Source organism: Diadema antillarum, unplaced genomic scaffold (genome assembly GCF_040938485.1).
Source record: "Diadema antillarum isolate AM-2024a unplaced genomic scaffold, OU_Dant_1.0 scf00000071, whole genome shotgun sequence".
Classification (NCBI taxonomy): domain Eukaryota; kingdom Metazoa; phylum Echinodermata; class Echinoidea; order Diadematoida; family Diadematidae; genus Diadema; species Diadema antillarum.
In genome coordinates, this window is record NW_027270960.1 from 1,934,480 (window position 1) to 1,950,712 (window position 16,233).

Genomic DNA, 16,233 nt, shown 5'->3' on the forward strand with positions numbered 1-16,233 from the left:
AACCCAACAACCATCAAACATGACTTCAAGATCAGCCAACATCATCAGTATACAATGTGTTGTTGAATGGGATGATGTGTTGGTGAGTTTTGCCATTCCAGCAAATTGGAGATTGAAAGGCCTCACACATTCTACCTGTGTGAATAATTCCTACAACTTGTAGAAATGCAGTCACATCCCTTTTGAATTTCTTCTGGAGTAAGTTGCTTTATGATATATTGCTCCATGAAAGAATTGCTGTTGGAAAAATGATTAAATGAATTTTCCTGTTTCAAGATATATATATAAGATAGCAACTTGTCCTAAGGCATGCATTTTTTGTGCCATGCAACTTAGAGTGTACTACATGAAACTCTTGCCCAATAAGTTGATGTGATCAAAAGGCAGTGTTGCAGGATGTTTTAGAGATGAGAAAAACTAAATAGACATCAGTGAGAAAATGATGACCCCAACTGGATGTCTGTTGGTCAGCTGACAACGTATGATTATGTGCATTTCACACAAGCAAGCAGCCATAGTCCTATATGACGTGGGAGAAGACTGGGTAGAGAGATCTCCTCATATATGCATTGAACTTGAAATATGACCCATTGTATGTTCTCAAGAGAAACATACATATTCCATCATTCTTCTCCTTAGGATATACCTCAGACATAGCACATTCCCCTTGGCTGGAGTCAGTGCCCTCATGCATTTTCAAGAAAAAAACAAAACAAAACATGGTTGGGTCATTTTTTTTTTTTTTTGCAGAAGGCAAACTATGGTACTTTTAAAAGAGAGAGCATTGCCATGTGCCAAAAATAAAAAACAAAACAAAAAACAAACCCAACAAAGACAAACTGTCATTATAATTTCTATTATTATCTATTTTTACAGCTCTTTTGTATGTAGGTGTCAGATCATAAACTTCTACCCAAATGCTCATGACTTCAATGGAAGGTAAAGAGACTATAAATCACTCGTCCAAGTTAAACCAATACTTAGACTGATCTGCTGGGTGATCATCAATGATTTCAATTAAAACCACATTCAGTTTTTCGAAAATGTCCCTTTACTTTTCATGTATAGAAGTGTATTTTGATTACAATGAATTTGCTGTGTATTAACATACTTCTAGCATGATAACTCCATCATTAGAAAAAAATGTTCAGTAATTACGTAGGAATCGTCATCCACGACTAAGAAAAATGATATCTAGCAATTATTTAAAGCATTGCCAGAGTTAATTTCATGAAGGAACCGGAGTTATAGCTCATAAGCAAAATAATAATAATGATAATAAAAATAATCATCATCATCATAAAAAAATACCAACAAACAACAAAAGACATCAACAAACCCAAGAATAACTACCTACATGGGCCCCGTTTTATCAAAAGATAAAAATCGACTTTAAATTTCCTTACTACACAGGCTGCCATATACTTACAGTTCAAATCAACTATATAATCAACTTTAACTCTTCATAAAACAGGGCCCTAGTATCTTTGTGCCATTACATATATATCTGTATGCAGACAAAAAAAAAAAAAATGACATCATGATAAGAACGCTCCATCTGTCTGTGTGTCTGTCTGTCTGACTGTCTCTCACTGCTGTCTGTGTCTGTCTGTCTGTCTGTCTGTCTCTTTCTCTCTGTTTCTCCTGCAATGTTATTACAGGTTTTCAAGAGGATTTGGGTAATTGTATTATAAGGACTAAATTGTGAATTTCCTGTGTACTGTCATGTTTGATTGAGTGTGTTTAGGCTTACTTACAAGGCAGTGATCGGGCAGTGGTGCAACATTATCAAAACCATGTGGTAACTATGCCTTACACATTTGCTAAAGAGGCAAGATAAAAAGAAAGCTATTTGCCCTCAATTCTTTTTTATCCCCTCCCCCAATTGGCTATCAGCTAGTTCTTTGATGAATCTCTCTTTGCTTGAATTCAATGGACCCATATCGATTTGATCATCTTATGAATATGCATTGGAATTTGAATGCACTCAATAACCACATACAAAATGAAACAGAAATACACTAACATTGATACTCTTGCAAATGCAAATACATCATGCATGCAAACTAGAACACAAACACAGCATGCATACTCAAACACTCCCTTCTCCCACAGATGTATTTACCTTGTATTTGACAGGCAGATATAAAATCCTCAAGGTATGCAGGCGCATGGATAACCAGGCTTTAGCTACTTCATGCCGTTACTGGTTTCATTGAAGGCCGAAAAGAAAAAAAAAAATACAGACACTCCATCAAATTGTTTATTTAGAGATCAGAATCTTTTCCACCTTCCAAAACCTCTGTATTTTGTCATAGTAAATAATATATTCATCAAGTTGTCATCCATACATTGTGCAACTTCCATGAGCAGTCGTCCTCATGGCCTTGTATACTTTGCACTCTCCACAAAAACAGCACATGAAATCGCCCGAAGACTACTGTATAAGCTGTTATTTTTGCGTACAGATATTTTTGCGATTAGGAGGTAAAAGACATTTTTGCGATATGTTGTTCTTGAGAATTGACACCGACGCTATCCAAAATGCACATGCCGTCACTTTTTTGGATGTTGATTAATTCACAATCCAATTGTGATTCGTGAAATTAGTGAAAAGTAAACCCTCGCGAGAATAACAGCTAATACAGTAATAGCTTAAAAAGATAACTGATAGCTTCCCCAATATGATTTTTTGATATTTCACCCAATTTGCTCTTATGTCCCACTGGCCCAAATTGTGTTCAGTGGGTTCTCACCACCCAATACTTTAGGGGGAAAATGTATGTCACTAGTCTGTTTAAGGTCATGATATATGGGAATACATACCAACATCTTACGTATGTTTTTAAAAAAAGGGAAGAAAGATTGGGGAAAAAAATCAATGCACTTGATATCCAATTCTTTTCCTCAAAGTTAAGTGGGGCTTTGAAAAAAAAAATTGAATATAGTGTATTTAATTGGGATTATATAGGATCTCACCATTTGTGAATGTAGAGAAAACTTAATCCCAACTGAGCTGTATTTTTTTTTTTATAATGAGGTCAAAAGGCTCCATCTTATGGTACTCTATGATTATGAAATTTTCCTAGAAGAAGACAGTTTTAGCAGGAATTGTGCTGAATATGTATAAAAATGATAATAAGTTTCTTTGTCAGTGAGCATTTATGACCCTTTGACTCTTCCTTAGGGGTTTTTTGCTTGGTCATTATGACACTTAAAAATTTTCTTTCTGTTCAAGATTACTTACAATATGCTTTGTATTTTTTTAACAATCCTTAAAACACATACAGTTATGTTTCAATGTATATTGAATGGCACGTGGAGAATTGTTGCGAATGTTTGTGTTTGATTCCAGCAGGGCTATCAAGTAGTAAGTTTAAACAATATGCAGTATGTTTTGCAATCACAAAAACATTTTTTTTTTCCCTATAAGAAACGCTCATTTTTCTGAAACTTTTTGTGACACTCCCAGTGTATGCAAATTTCCCTTTAAATAACAACAACAACAACAACAAAACACCCCTGAATACAGCTTTCACATAAAATTATTTGTATTGTGCATCAGTATGTTTTTCATCTGCAGCATATGTCAGCCCTGTGAGAGGGTTTGTAATACTTGTACATTTCTGGAGATTGTAGTAGAATGTTTTCCAGAGAATCAGAAGAACAGAGATAGACACAAACACACAAAGTAGATACCTGTAGATCCAGATAGAAAACAAAAATCTAGGTAGACAGAGAAGAACACAGAAGTTTTGTCAAAGACACAGTCGACAACAGCCTTGTCTGCTTTTCACAGAGGTGCAGACTTTTCTTTATTTTCATTTTGCAGTATTTCATACCGTTTTTCACCAAAAATAATAAAAGTTTTATGGAAAATATGTTTTTCCAAAATTTTATTGTTACACATGTCTATTACGATACTTTTTTCCACTGAAAATATGCCCTTTCAGCCCTAAGAATGCCGCATTGCTGTGTATATAAGGAAGGCACCCCCTCATTTCTTTGGCTCAGTGCAATGATATCTGTGTGGAAGTTAATGCAATTGGAGGGGCAAGAAATAGCACTACATACAAGTAGTGGTGAGTACTGTTGTTGCCATGACGAGAAATACAGGTAAAAAGAGTTAGAGAAAGAAGAAAACAACAGACACGGAAGCTATTGTGTTGCTGATTTCCTTTGGTGTGACCCAGTTCTTAATTCCCGACACTGTCGACCTGTAGACCCCATTGCTTTACACCTTAAAGCATAGCAGCTATTCTAACCCACTGTGTACCCAAACCTACCCTCATTTCTTACGCTGATCCTGCTCGCAAACAGAGAAACAGAGACAGAGGGGGAGAAAAAAGAAGAGATGGAGACATGAAAAAGAAGAAAGAAAGAGAGATTGGCAGAGGGAAAGTGAAGAGAAGGAAAAAGAGAGTTGGAGAGAGAGATGGAGGCATGCTTTGTCAAGAGACAAAAGACAAAACTGAAATACATACTCTGTGTGATAACATTCTGGTGGTTGTAGCTGAATGTCATATACCATTATAAAAAGTGATATTGTATCACTTTCACAGCCGATGCATGCATTTTTCAAAACATCTGAAGCAGCAAAACCAAGGTATTGCATCCATAGTCGATGATGTATCTGGAACAAAGTGTGACGTGTTTCGTACAAACTTGGGCTGTGTTTATAACTGAAGAAAAGGAATCAAGTTGCACTTTAAAGATGTACGGTCTAAATGGTGACAGCAAAAAAATAAATGAATAGATAAAGAAAGAAAGAAAGAAAAAAAAAAAATCATTAAATCCCACAATGCACCGTGTGTGTTGCTACTTGCTATTCACCAGCTGTAGCGCGCAGCGGTGTATTGAATTGGCATATTATGTGTAGTCTTGGTATGTAGTAAGAATACCTTTTTATATGTTTGCGCAGGTTAGCTCATAGCAAGAGATCATGACCACGATTTGATACTTTTAATGTTAAGAACGATGACTTAAAAAGACAGGAGCATGATCATGACCCAAATAAAACTAGAGATTGTAATTTGTCATCACTGACAAATTAAGGTGATCCGATTTTTTTTTATCAATGATTCGAGTCCTGATCGCAATAGGCATGACCATACAAGTTTCATCTGTGTTTAGAGACATTGGCCGTGTGATGTTTGCATTCTCATTTAGAAAAGGGAGTCATATCTGCCATCTTTGGTACCAAATTCTGTATACACTGAATAACGAAGATACAGCAATGAATACATATGACCTTTGACCCACCTTTGCACTCCCAAGATTGCATCTGATGAAATAGTGGTTATTTTGTGAAATGATTCTCGCGACATCGTCTATACGTGTGAAAAATATGGGAAAGATAGGACAGGTATTCACTAAGATACAAGATGAAACATTTATGACCTTTGACCCTAATTTACATACCCAAGATGTTGTCCGATCTAGTAGTTGTTATTTTATGAAATAATGTACGAGACATGAACTAAACATGTGCAAAATATGGGGGTGATAGGGCGTGTTTTTCTTGAGTTATTGCAAAGAAAGTTGCAGAAAGAAAGAAATATCTCAATACATAGAAGATAAGCTTTAATTTCAACCAATTTTTTATCGTAATTCCGACATCGTATGAAAAAACGAATTAAATAAAACGATAGCGCAAAGTCTCAGCTACAATATATTAAAATCTGGGAGAAATTCACCGAAGGGTAAGTGAACTAGTGCTCGATAGAGACAATCATGTCAATTTTCACATTAAAGAAAATTCCCTCCCATAGAGATAACACGTCATAACGAAGATACAAAAAGAAGTACATATGACCTTTGACCTCAATTTGCACAGACAAGATGGCATCTGAGTAAATAGTGATTATTTTGTGAAATGATCCTTGTAACATGGTCTTTGCGTGTGCAAAATATGGGAAAGATAAGACATGTATTCACTAAGATACAGGGTGAAACACCTATGACCTTTGACCCTAATTTACATACCCAAGATGGTGTCCGATCAAGTAGCTGTTATTTTATGAAATAATTCACGTGACATGAACTAAACATGTGCAAAATATAGAAGTGATAGAGGCCGTTTTTCTTGAGTTATTGCAAAGAAAGTTGCAGAAAGAAAGAAATATCTCAATACATCGAAGATAAGCCTGAATTTCAACCCAATTTTTTGACGTGATTTTGACATCGTATGAAAAAACAAAGGGCACACTTACGGTAGCGTAAAGTCTCAGCTACAACATATTAAAATCTGGGAGAAATTTACCGAAGCTTAAGTGAGCTAGTGCTCGATAAAGATAGTCATGTCAATTTTCATTTCCAGAAAAACTGCACTCCCATAGAGATAACACGTAAACTGGTCAAATTTGACAAGATTACTTTTAATCCATTTTTACGAGGTGATACCGTTATCCAATCAGAACACTGTAATTTTACGTTTGAAAGAACATTAAATAAGCTACATCATACTGAAATCTGGGTGAAAATTGACAAAGGACTAGTGAGATACGCTCGAATGAACTTGAAATTTGATGACGTCATTTTGAAAATTTACTTTTTTTACTTTATTAAGAAATTTGATATCTTTTAATCATTTTGTCAGCGTTGCCAACCCATGAAATGACATGTACAACTCATCAGTTTTCAAAATATGTATAGAATATGGGGGGTCACCGTCCATCCTGACGAGTAAAATCGGATTTAAAATCGGCAGTTTTTTGGCATAGTTGTACTGTATATCGCCATTGACGCGCGCGCGGAATTTCAACTTTGACGGGCCCGTATGACGTCATATTGAGTCGGATTGACTTGAAACTTGGTAGAAATATTCCTTGACATTTCAGGCAGCCGATACGAGTGAAAAAACGGGAAATTTCTATTGCATATAAGCTGTGCGTGCGTATATGCGCGCGCGCGTACGCGTCCGTCCGATTTTTTCAATTTTTCAAAAAATGCTCCAAATGGTCTGAAACGTGTGCAAAAAAAATTTGAGCTCGATTTGAGCATACAAATATTTCAACGCGCGCGTACGCGCACGTACCAAGAGAAAATGTGAATTTTGAGAATATGAGTAGAATGCGCATAACTTGAAATATATGTGACGTAAATTTCATTGAAAAACTTCATTCCATTAATGAGATATGACTGAAAATGTGTTTTCATATAATGACGTCATAGTGACGTCACGGTCGACTGATCACTTTGATTTTAGTTCGATTGCCGTCTTTGGGACACGATACATACATGGTATAAGTTTGAAATTGATAGGCAGAGTACTTTCTGAGCTAACCTCTGCACAACTTTTGGGGAGAAATAAAGAAAGAAGAAGAAGAAGAAGAAGAAAGAATCCGTACAGATACAATAGGTGATCCGAGTGGATACTCGGATCACCTAAAAATTTCCAATGGAAAAAGTGCTCTATGTTACATGCTTATGCTGTTACAGTCCATTTGCTGATTTATAGTTTCAAGATCAAAGTCATGGACAAAGACAGGTACAGTCATGCTGTCACGACCCTGTTGCACAAAAGTTGAGATCAAACATTAATCTATGAATACTAAATTCTGATTGGCTGATACCTGACTTATGTTTGATTACATCTTTTCATGCAACAGGACCCCAATGTTTTTACCATACAATGTACTGTATAAGCTGATATTTTCGCGTACAGATATTTTCGCGAATTAGGAGGTCACAGACATTTTCGTGAGATTTCGTTTCTGTGAATCGACACTGACACTATCATAAATGCATTGTTACCCTAGTGCATGGCGACATTTTCGCGTGTTGTTAAATTTGCGATGTAACTGTGACTCGCGAAATTTGTGAAAATCTAACCCTCGTGAAAATGACAACTTATACAGTATATGATTTTGAAACCCATTAGTAAATTTTACAATTTTGAATGAAATATGAGCATCAGCAAATTGTTTAGTTGTGAGTACTGCTGTGAATATTGTGTTAGATCATCACTTTGACCAGTCCTGATTAAAAGTCATGATATACTTCTTACATAATTATTCTACTTTAAAATGCATACTTTAATGCATACATTCTTCAGAACCTCAGTATTTTATTTTTGTACCACCATTGTGAGTTTTAGTGTTGAGAATACTGATAAACAGCTTTGAAAGATAAAATATAGTGATTAAAAAAACCCCAAGTTTAATAATTCAAGCATAGAAGTGTGCATGTCTTGATATTCAAGATGCATATTTTGAACAGAGAATCGGAAGGAAACATCTTGCATAACATGAAACTATCCAACATTTATTAGACCTGTGAAGAAATCAATTTATAGTTCTCTGTCAGCTTCTGTATCAATCTACTTTGTCACCCATGAGACAAATACACACAGTGAAAAGTTATTGGGAAATACCTACATTGTGTGAAGGCAACAGATTTCCCAATCTGAAGCAAAACACGACATGATTACATGCACATACGGTATACGTATGTACGTACACACACACACACACACCCAAACACACCCACTCACTTATGAATGCACGTAAATAGAGATGTTGTGGCTGTCAAAATATGTGAGACGGTGACAGCCACAGAGTTAGATTACAAGACTTTAAAGCCTGAGTTGGGCATCGATAGCATAGGTTTCTTTCGAGGAAAAATGTTCTATAAGCTATTGCAAGTGAAAGAAATGGGGTACATTTGTAAATGCTATTCCACGCCATATTCAGGTTGACTTTAGTGGAAACAAAACCCAAATATACTATTTGGAATGAGTAAATGCAGCAATATTAGTAGAACACATCAATTAAGTATGAGGAAAATTGACGACCCATTCAAAAGTTGTTAATGTTTAAGTTTCAATACCACCATCACTGAATAAGAAGACTGCAATTATTTGTTATGTCACACATGGACAACAATATTCAAGTCAATAGTTTATTTCCATCAAGGAAAAAAAAAATGATTCAAAACAGTACAAGTTGTCAATTTGACTGTCATTCATTTGATAAGGATACAATATCTAGTATATGCATTAATGATATTACAGAAAAAAAGGGGGGGGGGGGAACAATGCGCACTTTGTCATGGTAACTAAAAAAAAAGTAATGATAATGACTGAAAAGAGTTTTCCACTAAAAAGCCAAGCTTGTAGGACATGGAACACTGGAATGAAAGCAACAACAGCACCAATATACCAATAAAATATATTCATATCAAATTCATCTTTATACCATTGTACATCTAATCGTTGATACAGAATATGATGCTGATAATACAAGCATACTATAAACAATACTTCCTATGATTTATGATATATAAAAAAAGTATAAAGAGAATTCAACATTTTCATTTTTCTGGCACAATGAAAAAGCTCTTGGCTTACTTCTCTCAGAAGACAGAGGGAAAGACATTACCCTCAACATATGTCAGTAACAAGTGGAAGGATTGTGTATTTTTCATAAAATACAAAATATATAAACTATGTTTTCTTTTTATTGGTGTCTTGCTGTGACATCACAAATGGTTGTAGTTTTCTTATAAATCCAGTAATTGTGGCACCAAAACTTTAGAGATTCATATTTTTTTTATTTTTTTAAAACGGATTGTCTGATTTCCCTCAAACTTCACTGATTTGTTGTACTAATATTTCTGCAGTTATTCATTAAGTCTGCATGTACACATATTATGTATTTGTGTTTCATTCCCCTTTGAATAAAATGGAATAAAATCCAACAGACAGACTGATAAAAGTGTCATCAAAATCAGTCATCAAATCTGGTACTGTAAAAGTGGATATTTTCATGTGAGTAATTTTGTGCTCTTGGCAGGATGAGATGAGTTTAAAGTGTTATTTCCTTGGAATCAAGACACAAACTTCTGGAACATGTAGCAAGCAAGAATATTTGCATGTTTTTATTTTCATGCTGGTTTCTGGTTGTGCGAAATGCCCAAAAATGTTGATAATGCGAAAATGTCTACTTTTACTTTTTTAACCCGTTGAGGCCGAGTCCCGAGTATACTTGGGCAAGTGTCTAAGGGAAATGCGTGTTGTAGCAAAATCAAAACCATCCTCAACGGGTTTAGAACTCTTGTTTATATTTTTATGAGAATGTTGTGGATTTATCATGATGGTTTCATTTGTACGAGTGGAGAAATAAAGCAAACTGAAACTGGAAAAAAGATATGAAATTGATATGCAATCTGTTGTATGTGTTTGATGCAACTCTATAAATGCAAGTCAACTTGTCACAAGTGTTTCACTGTAAGAATGTGATTGATAGACTCTTTGAGCTCCCTGCATTGTCACTCTGATGCATCTATATCTTAGTCTGTCTTTCTCACACTCTTCCCTGGATCTCTCAAATGAAAATTACTCTTTCTGTCATCTAAAGAAAAGCCAGTAATCACCATCTGCTGGAATGGTAGAAATCATGTCTTGCTAATGCTAGTTTGTGGTAAGAATGGAGAGAGAACCTGTTCTGGTTGGTAGGGTCACTCATCCAGAGCCCTGCTAATTTGCCCGGCCTCGTGAGCTACTTCGTCTGAACGTGATGTGTCAGCCACACATTCCTTCCCCACATAATTGCGCCCCTGGCCCGGGCACACCACGAGCTGCATGCACTCGAGAGCACAAGCAAGAACTGTGCATCTACGGGCTTGCGCAGCAGCGTATACGGTGCAGTTGTTTGGGAAGCCTGCATGGCCAAGACTAGCCCAGAGGAATTGCTTCGCTGCCTGCTGGCCCTGTGAGAGAAACTGTTATGGTTTTAGTGTGTAGGCCGAGCTCATCTCAGCCCAGTCCTTTTCTTGGACTGCAGCCAACACCTGCGAAATCGTGTCTCCTCCAATCACTTCGGCGACACTGAGGCAGACTGCGGGGTACGCCATGCTTACTGGCAGACCGTCCGTAACTCTACAGCTCTCTTAGCTCTGTATTCTTTGCTGAAAGAAACGAGTAATAAAAAAAACAGAAATAGGGAGAAATGATTTTGTTAAAGCAGAGAAAGGTAGCCGTGGTGCAGTGTTTACCTGCAGTGTTGACGCAGAAACGTGCTTATTGCTGTGGGGGAGGAAGGTGAGAGGGTAACCTGTGGGCCCCGTCTCCGCCAGGCTAGGCGGAGAAGGAGTGGGAAGTTAATTTCAAATGATGTTGTGTTATCCAATATTGACCATTTAATCAATCCACGTCAATCATTGTGATTGAATAGTGTGGTGCTGATGGGGGTTTTCACTGGGGAGGGATGACATATAGGAGAGATGTATCTTGTGGTTTCCTCTTCACAGCATATACTCAGCTTTGAAATATCACTGTGTAGACACCAAGAGTAAATCACCAGCCCACCAACTAGTCTATGGTAGAGATTTGTGAAATCCATTCTTTCCATAGCAAACTGCCCTTTGTGTGCTATAAACGTATGAAAATGAAAATTCCTAATTTTCATTCATTTTATGTTTCGATATAAGCAGTTATACAATACCTGCATATTCAGGAAGATATGCCTTGTGTGTTTTTATCAAACACATTTTAAGGGAACTCTCGTATGAAGTGCTGATATGTGTATTGAGGAGCCCACACACATACACATGTACCACAAGTGCATACTGTCAACTATACCTATATACATTGATAAACATGGATAGATAGATACACACACAACACATATGCGCTGAAAAGTGTCAGCAGACATTATACTAATGATGCACAGGATAGAGTGTGTTAGTGAAGGTGCGGCGCGCTCGAGAGTATTGACAATGGTGCGACATGCACGAGGCGCAGCCGAGTGCATGTTTGCAACCGTTGTCAATACTCGAGAGTGAGCCGCACCTTCACTAACGCCACGAAATAATCCTGTGCATCATTAGTTTTATAAAATGGGTCGAAAACTAACAGCATTATTCACGTACCTTTGTGGGTCAATACCAGTCAGCTACATGTAGCACTCGCTCAAAAGTCAAGATGTCCGAAGATGTTCGTCCCAAACATTTACGCACGTCGCACTCGGAAATCCCGCACACTCACCTAGTACTGTACGTACGTGTAAGAGTATACATACGCCACGTACTGTTATGCACAAGAAGAAAGGCCGCCGGCTGTTGTGGCAGCCCGCGGCCCGAACTAGAAGTTGTTTACAGGATTGACAGCGCGTATAGTAGCGCGTGACGCACTTGTAACAACTGATTGAGTGCGCACTGCTAGTGTAAAACATTGTGACGTACGTCAGGCCAGGGAGGTGGAAGAGAGACTCTTCTTAGTGCTTACCTGAAGAAAATAATGCACGCACACGTGACTCATTTCAGCGCTTCCAATTGGCTACATTCTTGAACCCATTTTATAATTTATGATAATGTCAGTAGCTCATCATACTTGTATGAACCTCTAATGAGAGTGAAATAGCAATGGCTGTCATGAGGCAGCACGTACAGTTGAAGGTCAACCGATGACTTCGCCTGCCCTGAGTTCCATAGATGCTTGGTAAAAATTTTGGAGGAAGTTATTCCTCCACGATTCTCATGGTAAGGTGGTGCATTGAGTATGAACAATTCTAACACTTCTTTTAAAAGAAAAAAACAAACAAACAACAAACACTATCAAATAAGATAGGTGTTCCAAATTTGGATGATGTGTGACAAATAGCAGACAATAATTCATTCATTTGAAAGGGTACTAAATAATGCAAAGCAAAACATTATTGTGGCAGGAAATTTTCATGAATTGCTTGCATTTTAATTTTGCAAATCTTGGCTTTTGCAAAATTTGTGATATTAGTATGCACATGAAAATTTCTGATTTTTACAGGACATACACCCCTATATATTGCTTCTATGGGCACCCCATAGCGGCTTGCACTTAGACCCATCCGCTCAAATTTGTTAGCTTCTTCAATAATCAAATTATATCCCATTCTTGTATAGATATTACAATCTTATTCAATTATCAAAATATTGGGTAAGAACTTTGTGCATATAGTCCAATGAATCTTGATGAGTTTAGAGCTAATTTGTCAAAGTCCCTTTATAAGGAAAAATAAGAATTACGTGCAGTTATAAAGTCCGGTGTTAGAGTAACTGTTGTGATGTGATTGCTTGATCGTTTATAATGGTGCTCTTGGGTTATTATTATTATTTTTTATTGGTATCTAGCACAATCTAGTGAAAAAAGCTACTCTGACATAGAGAATGCTACCGTGTGGAATTGCTCTTCCCCTTTTCTTTGTTTTGTTTTTAATGGGGTGGGGGGGGGGGGATTGACTGAAGACCACAGGATGCATTCTTTTGAAAGTATGATATGTCTTTCAACCATGAGGCATTCTAAGTCATAAGTCAGTTATGATTTTTAAGTATTGTATTAAGGCATTACATCCCATACAAGTGCTTTCAAATTGGGTGCATAGAAGGAGCCTGTAAGGAGGAGGGTAGAAATTTCCCATGTGTGGAGAATTCCACAGATGTATCAACTTTCCTGTGAATATGCCTCATTTGGAGAGATTTCACACCCCTTCTCATCCTGCTCTCCTGCACCGCATTAAAGGCGGCAGCCTTCTTGGGCAAACATTGGCCGGGGCGTTCGTTGGAACAGAAACCAGCTTCAACAGGCTCATCGTAATCATATGACAAATCACCCAGTAAGCTTCCTCTAAAACCAGCAGAAACACATGTCTGCACTTCACTGAGGAGACACATGCCAACTCACACGCACACTATCTCTTACTTCAAGGGGATCATTTCATAATCATGCCTCTGCCACATATCGTTGCTTGAGGCGTGACCTTGAAGGGTGACTGTCTGTATGTCTGTTATTAATTGTTTCTTGTTCACACCCTGACCGAAGAACTTCACCAAATATCTTGAGCACACTTAGTGTATTTGTCATGCAACTGCAAACAGGAAGAGCGAGTGGATTGGTTGAAAGTGTCAAAGCTCAAAGTGTGTGGTGTCAAGATCAAAGGCTGCTATCTGAATTTTGAATCACAAAATCAAAAGCCGTGGATGAAAGTCTGATAAACACGATAGAAGAACAGCCTTTGAAGAATATAGTTCACTAAGATGATTTGGCATAAATTCTGGTGATCATTTCAAGGGTATGAACTTGATTTTTGACTTATTTCTACATTGCCTCAAAATAAATGGAAAAAAAACCATGTGTATTAAACTGACGCAAATGTGAACTACCAGTACAATAGTCTTATTCTTTTTCAGTGTGTGATTTTGGCAGAGATTTTATATAGGGCAATATCTTAGTCGACATATGAACCTTTTTTTCTTTTGTAAGGTAACTTCAAAATTTAGTCAAAATGGCTCAGGTATAGGCTGTGACAAGCTGAAATCAAGATAGTCATCGAAATGTGTGAAATATCATGGGTCAGAGGTGAAAGCCCTATACAGTACACCATGTTGTCTGTGAGATAAAGCCAGGAGCACACATGTGATGTAATTCAATCAATCTGGCAAGTAGATAAATCACGACAGGTAAATTACCTCTGATTACATACATAGGGATTGCTGTTTGAAATGATGTGTCTCCAAGAAAAAGATGAAGCCCTATCAGAGATTTTAACTTGTAACTTACAAAGTAATACAAGAATTAAAAGTGATATGGGAAGAGATCATACATACCAGGAGATCTACTGGCTTATAAGAAGGAGGGATGGATTTCACTGTGTAACTGTTCATGCAATGGCATCAATATTTCCTTTTTTCTTGTTTTCTTACACTGTACTTGATGGTTGTCAACACTGTTATAGTTATTCCGTCATCACTCTCTGGTAGGTTTATCACTGACGAAAAGAATTCCTCCTTGTGACTGTGTGACAAGAGGTTCCGCGACATTTGCTCCTGCAAGATACTAGTATCTGCATGCTAAGCTAAACATAAAACTTACCCATAAACGTAATCATAATCATAATCCTCTCATTAAACTAAACCTCAAACCCTCTCACTCCCCTAACCCTAACCCAAAGTCCTTGGAGAAAATAAGACCAGAGCGCTTGTTGTAGGAGCAATGTCGTGTCAGCATGACAAGGATACCATAAATACACTCAGTTCCATTTCACACTCTGCCTTTTGTGTGAACATTTAACTGTACCATGACATACACCAGAGACATAAAACAGTACAAGATCACACTATGTTTGCTGGCAAACTGGTTGTTATCAGTCCTTGTACTGTGCAAACTGGTAGATATTTTATCACATGATGATAAAGAGAAAACATACATCAACACCAAGTTACTGAGCCTCTGCCCAGTGCCTGAGTTCTTAATACTCGTCTCCTGTGGTGAAGATATAAATGGAATTAATTTGTATGAACTGTAGAACCTCATTTCATGGTTTTATACCAATGGATTCATTAAACCTATTGAAACAATGCAATTGTAATATGTGAGAGACACACTGCCAATGCCAAACTTGGAAAATGGCAACTAGAGGAAAGAAGAAAAGATTAGTGATATTTGATAGGTGTAATGGCAAGACCAATAGTTATCAAACATATCCCTCCGTGACCATTTGAAGCCAGGTAAACAATAAATCATTCAAATTATATAGAAATTGATTGAGCTTTCCAAGATATAATCACACACACACACACACACACACACACACACACACACATACCAAGAGACATATACAACACAATTGAACAGAGTGTCATTTTGGCCCTGACTTGGAAAGCATACAAATGCATACTGTAGATGCAGTTGTAACTGCATCTCATTGAAAGTGATGGAAAATACACCGAACCCATACATCATGACATTTTATGACAACGCTGAAGTGTATAAAGGTTTTAAGGTAATATTATCGTACAAACACTTTGATCTTAATGACTACTCTAAGGTGCCTAGGCACTCCAGGAAATGATGAGCAAGTAATGATGGCAATGATTGTTGTTCTCTACAGTTTGTATAGTAATTGCCTTTTCACATCATGGGACAACAGTGCATATGATACATTTTCGTTGCCCATTGTCGTATAAAAAGGCAATATTAGCATCATTTGACTCCTCTGTTTAAAAGCATTTGTCATCTGCAAACTAAGTATTGTATGATTGTCACATTGTAATTCAATATCATAGTGTCTTCTCTTTTATTAGTCAGACTGTGCTCTCATTTTTGGAAACATGAAAATATCAAAATTGTGCATGAAAGGAAAAATAAATGTTTGGGACATGAAATTTCTCACCATTCTTGATATAAAATGTGATATTGCCAAGTTTTCTGCCTTGCTTTGCTTTAATGATGTGTTTTTACCTCTCTCTTTCTTTTTCATG

The 16,233-nt window shown here is 37.0% G+C and overlaps 1 long non-coding RNA gene across 2 annotated transcripts in view; it reads left to right on the forward strand.

The window, feature by feature from the left end:
* The window catches only part of LOC139717022 (uncharacterized), a 237,886-nt gene that overhangs the window by 100,926 nt on the left and 120,727 nt on the right, over positions 1–16,233 (forward strand). The gene's annotated exons all lie outside the window — the stretch shown is intronic.